The 5798-nt window shown below is 46.6% G+C and overlaps 1 long non-coding RNA gene across 1 annotated transcript; it reads left to right on the forward strand.

The window, feature by feature from the left end:
• The first annotated feature begins 1213 nt into the window (after window positions 1–1213).
• On the forward strand, window positions 1214–2895 carry LOC110504608. The gene is made up of 2 exons (XR_002470621.2): window positions 1214–1641; window positions 1828–2895. It is a non-coding gene; the product is annotated as an uncharacterized LOC110504608 (long non-coding RNA).
• Window positions 2896–5798: the final 2903 nt, after the last annotated feature.

Here is a 5798-nt window from a genome sequence, read left to right on the forward strand (position 1 = left end):
AATTGAACTTCAAGAATTAAAAGCACTGTGTTTTACTCCTTAGTTGTCCAGTCAGATGTTCAGTCCCTGCTGAAGCCAAACATCTACAAGCCAACAGTCTTGCCAATGGTCACCTTGCCAACAGTCTTGCCAACAGCCATGCCAACCCTACCTTCCTACTGACAAGACATGGCTCAGACAGGCTGGTGAGGGGATCTGTTCATTCACCTGTTACACCACAGTACGTGGTATGTACAGTGCGGTACAGTCAATGCTAAAAAGAGGGTACTCTTGACAGGTAAATAACAAAATAATACTTGGAAATGTTCTGACAGTAATGCTGTGAGTGATTGTTTGTCCTTCACAGAGTCCATCCACACCTTGTCCCAGCCTCTCCACCAGGCACCCTGTCTTCTGTCCCACAGTTCAACCCCCTCCTTACATAGCCCAGCAGAGACAGGCTCTATCCCAGCCCCAACCCCAACCCTCCCTCCAGCCCCATCCCCAACCATCCCTCCAGCCCCAACCCTCCCTCCAGCCCCAGCCCCAACCCTCCCTCCAGCCCCAGCCCCAACCCTCCATCCAGCCCCATCCCCAACCCTCCCTCCAGCCCAAGCCCCAACCCTCCCTCCAGCCCCAGCCCCAACCCTCCCTCCAGCCCCAGCCCCAACCCTCCCTCCAGCCCCAACCCTCCCTCCAGCCCCAGCCCCAACCCTCCCTCCAGCCCCAGCCCCAACCCTCCCTCCAGCCCCAGCCCCAACCCTCCCTCCAGCCCCAGCCCCAACCCTCTCTCCAGCCCCAACCCTCCCTCCAGCCCCAGCCCCAACCCTCCCTCCAGCCCAAGCCCCAACCCTCCCTCCAGCCCAAGCCCCAACCCTCCCTCCAGCCCCATCCCCAACCCTCCCTCCCGCCCAAGCCCCAACCCTCCCTCCAGCCCCAGCCCCAACCCTCCCTCCAGCCCCAGCCCCAACCCTCTCTCCAGCCCCAACCCTCCCTCCAGCCCCAGCCCCAACCCTCCCTCCAGCCCAAGCCCCAACCATCCCTCCATGCCAAGCCCCAACCCTCCCTCCAGCCCCATCCCCAACCCTCCCTCCAGCCCCATCCCCAACCCTCCCTCCCGCCCAAGCCCCAACCCTCCCTCCCGCCCAAGCCCCAACCCTCTCTCCAGCCCAAGCCCCAACCCTCCCTCCAGCCCCAGCGCCAACCATCTCTCCAGCCCCAGCCCCAACCCGCTATCCAGCCCCAGCCTCAACCCTCCCTCCAGCCCAAGCCCCAACCCGCTCTCCAGCCCAAGCCCCCATTATCCCTCCAGACCAAGCCCCAACCATCCCTCCAGCCCAAGCCCCAACCCTATCTACAGCCCCAGCCTCAACCCTTCCTCCAGCCCCAGCCCTCTCTCCAGCCTCTGCCGCAGCCCAAGCCTAAACCTCCTCCCATCCCCAGCCACCTAGCCCAGCAGAAAGGACCCCTCCAGCCCCTTCCTCCAGCCATCCTGCCCCCCAGCCCCCAGTCCTCCCCCTCAACACCTCACACACACAGACCTGACCCCCCCAACAGACCCCCACCCCCCTGCCCGCTCTCCAAACTCCAAATATCATCAGATGTGTTACAGAGAGGAAAGTCCGATCTGGCGCCACCTGGTGGACAGAAGAAACCCAGCAGGTAAGTGCAGAATCTCAAGAACATCACAACGTCTTTTGTTAGGCTGTGTCCCTAATGGAACCCCTTTTCCTTTATAGTGCACTAGTTGTGAGTCTATTTTCTGTTCTAGATTCCAAAGCAACAGAAAAGTTAGGCATAATTATCAACAGATCTGTTATTTTCATGACGTTCCACTTTCTTTTCTAGATCCCAAAACATGATCTCAGGGAGGAGATGAGGACCAACACTGGAACCCTGAGCTCAGTGAGATTACTGGACATCTAACTAGGTATCTCTTCTCTCTCTGTGAGCTGGATGTTTTTCCACCTGTGTCCAAAGAAGACCATCAGCCTTTATGAAGAACATGACACTGTGGCAAAGGAGAGAGGAGGGCCACAGCTGGACACACTCAGTCCAAAATGGCAACCTAAAAGTACTACACTATATAGGGAATATGGTTCCATTTCAGATCTGTCCAGGGAAGCCTCCTCTGTTGGCCCATCTCAGTGTTTTTATTTAATTCCAACAACAAAGACAAAGGAGTTGTCTGATTAAGAAACATCTCTGGCTACTAGGCTAGATGCCAGGCTATGTCTTGCCTTACCTCTTGAAACCAGGTGTCCTGTATACTTGTAATATTTAAAGACTGGACTTTACCGACTCATTTAGTTCTTGTGGATGCTACCTTATACCATGGGTTAACAGTATCATATGCTGTTTCAGGTGTATTTATTTGCAAAGCTTCAGAGCAAATAAATTGGTGTTTAAAGTCAATGTACTGTATATGGTTTATACAGGAGCATGAGTCTGAAGTCTTATATTACGACAACGCCACGCACAGAATGATGCTTAATGCTTCTAGTATGTGAATAAACGATAGGCTGGCCTAAGACGAGGGACATCTCAAATGTTGCAGTAACTATTAGAAAATGACATATTGTTTTGGTAAGACTTTGTGTTTTTTTATGTTTTGTATATTGTACTGTTCTTGTTGTGTTGGGTGCTAAATACAGGTCTTCTGACTGACTGAATGAATGTATATTTGTACACCTTGAAGGTTAATTGTTCCTGTATAACTACCTACAAGTATGTTATCTTTTGAAATGTGATGCATAGGACAGCAGAATCTACCCAGTTATAGTCAAGCCCCTAAAATCTATGTATATAAAATAATGACATTTTCTTTGATTTATTGTTGAAATTCACCATCTACCATCGGACCTATGCAAACAGTGTGCCTTCAGTTTGATTTGAAATAAACTGTTTCAGGATTTCTACATGTTGCCTTTTCCAATTGGTGAGAAACTACAGTAGTTAGAAATGGAATGAGAAGTGACCTAGAATGACCTATAGATTGCAGTAGTGATCTAGAATGATCTATAGATTGCAGTAGTGTCCTAGAATGATCTATAGATTGCAGTAGTGACCTAGAATGATCTATAGATTGCAGTAGTGATCTAGAATTATCTATTGATTGCAGTAGTGTCCTAGAATGATCTATAGATTGCAGTAGTGATCTAGAATGATCTATAGATTGCAGTAGTGTCCTAGAATGATCTATAGATTGCAGTAGTGTCCTAGAATGATCTATAGATTGCAGTAGTGATCTAGAATGACCTATAGATTGCAGTAGTGATCTAGAATGATCTATAGATTGCAGTAGTGTCCTAGAATGATCTATAGATTGCAGTAGTGTCCTAGAATGATCTATAGATTGCAGTAGTGTCCTAGAATGATCTATAGATTGCAGTAGTGATCTAGAATGATCTATTGATTGCAGTATTGTCCTAGAATGATCTATAGATTGCAGTAGTGTCCTAGAATGATCTATAGATTGCAGTAGTGATCTAGAATGATCTATAGATTGCAGTAGTGTCCTAGAATGATCTATAGATTGCAGTAGTGATCTAGAATGATCTATAGATTGCAGTAGTGATCTAGAATGATCTATAGATTGCAGTAGTGATCTAGAATGATCTATAGATTGCAGTAGTGACCTAGAATTATCTATTGATTGCAGTAGTGTCCTAGAATGATCTATAGATTGCAGTAGTGTCCTAGAATGATCTATAGATTGCAGTAGTGTCCTAGAATGATCTATAGATTGCAGTAGTGTCCTAGAATGATCTATAGATTGCAGTAGTGTCCTAGAATGATCTATAGATTGCAGTAGTGTCCTAGAATGATCTATTGATTGCAGTAGTGATCTAGAATTATCTATAGATTGCAGTAGTGATCTAGAATGATCTATTGATTGCAGTAGTGTCCTAGAATGATCTATAGATTGCAGTAGTGACCTAGAATGATCTATAGATTGCAGTAGTGATCTAGAATTATCTATAGATTGCAGTAGTGATCTAGAATGATCTATTGATTGCAGTAGTGTCCTAGAATGATCTATAGATTGCAGTAGTGATCTAGAATTATCTATAGATTGCAGTAGTGATCTAGAATGATCTATAGATTGCAGTAGTGTCCTAGAATGATTTATTGATTGCAGAAGTGTCCTAGAATGATCTATAGATTGCAGTAGTGTCCTAGAATGATCTATAGATTGCAGTAGTGTCCTAGAATGATCTATAGATTGCAGTAGTGTCCTAGAATGATCTATAGATTGCAGTAGTGATCTAGAATGATCTATAGATTGCAGTAGTGATCTAGAATGATCTATTGATTGCAGTAGTGTCCTAGAATGATCTATAGATTGCAGTAGTGACCTAGAATGATCTATTGATTGCAGTAGTGTTCTTGAATGACCTATTGATTGCAGAGGTGTCCTAGAATGATCTATAGATGGCAGTCCTGTCATACATAAACTGCCTTTAGTTAAATCAGATCACTTCTCTCTACTGGCATGAATTAGCATTACATTCAAAACATAATACATGTTATTCTGGTGGTAGTAGCTGTAGGGCTTAGATTCGTAGCACAGAAGATCCACACGATAGTGTGACTGAAAATTAAGGGCAATGTTCCCACGTTCGCAGAGACTGCATTCACGTTAAACGCTGCACCCAATCAAAATTACCTTTAAATTGAAATCACGCTATAACGCAGGATCTTCCTCGCTACGGATTAAGTCTAGCACAGGAGGTTGGTAGCATCTTAATTGGGGAGGACGGGCTCATAGTAATGGCTGGAGTGCTATCAGACGAATAGTATCAAATACATGGTTTTCCGTTTTCTCCTCAGCAGCCTCCACTGGAATCTAGCCCTATGTGTCTGTCTGTATTTTATTTAACTAGGCAAGTCAGTTAAGAACAAATTCTTATTTACGATGATGGCCTACCCCGGCCAAACCCGGATGACGCTGGGCCAATTGTGCGCCGCCGTATGGGACTCCCAATCACGGCTAGGGCCTGTAGTGATGCCTCTAGCACTGAGATGCAGTGCCTTAGACCACTGTGCCACTTGGGAGCCCGATCGTATGACGGGACCAGATCAGAAAACATGTCATAACTACCAGCTGCTGTTGTTGACTACTATAATATACCAGCCAGAATACTCCTCTCAACTACATAGATCAGATGCAGCCGACTCCTCTCAACTCCATCAATCAGAAGCAGCTGACTCCTCTCAACTCCATCAATCAGAAGCAGCTGACTCCTCTCAACTACATAGATCAGATGCAGCCGACTCCTCTCAACTCCATCAATCAGAAGCAGCTGACTCCTCTCAACTCCATCAATCAGAAGCAGCTGACTCCTCTCAACTACATAGATCAGATGCAGCCGACTCCTCTCAACTCCATCAATCAGAAGCAGCTGACTCCTCTCAACTCCATCAATCAGAAGCAGCTGACTCCTCTCAACTACATAGATCAGATGCAGCCGACTCCTCTCAACTCCATCAATCAGAAGCAGCTGACTCCTCTCAACTCCATCAATCAGAAGCAGCTGACTCCTCTCAACTACATAGATCAGATGCAGCCGACTCCTCTCAACTCCATCAATCAGAAGCAGCTGACTCCTCTCAACTCCATCAATCAGAAGCAGCTGACTCCTCTCAACTACATAGATCAGATGCAGCCGACTCCTCTCAACTCCATCAATCAGAAGCAGCTGACTCCTCTCAACTCCATCAATCAGAAGCAGCTGACTCCTCTCAACTCCATCAATCAGAAGCAGCTGACTCCTCTCAACTCCATCAATCAGAAGCAGCTGACTCCTCTCAACTCC

This window comes from Oncorhynchus mykiss, chromosome 14, assembly GCF_013265735.2.
Source record: "Oncorhynchus mykiss isolate Arlee chromosome 14, USDA_OmykA_1.1, whole genome shotgun sequence".
Lineage (NCBI taxonomy): Eukaryota > Metazoa > Chordata > Actinopteri > Salmoniformes > Salmonidae > Oncorhynchus > Oncorhynchus mykiss.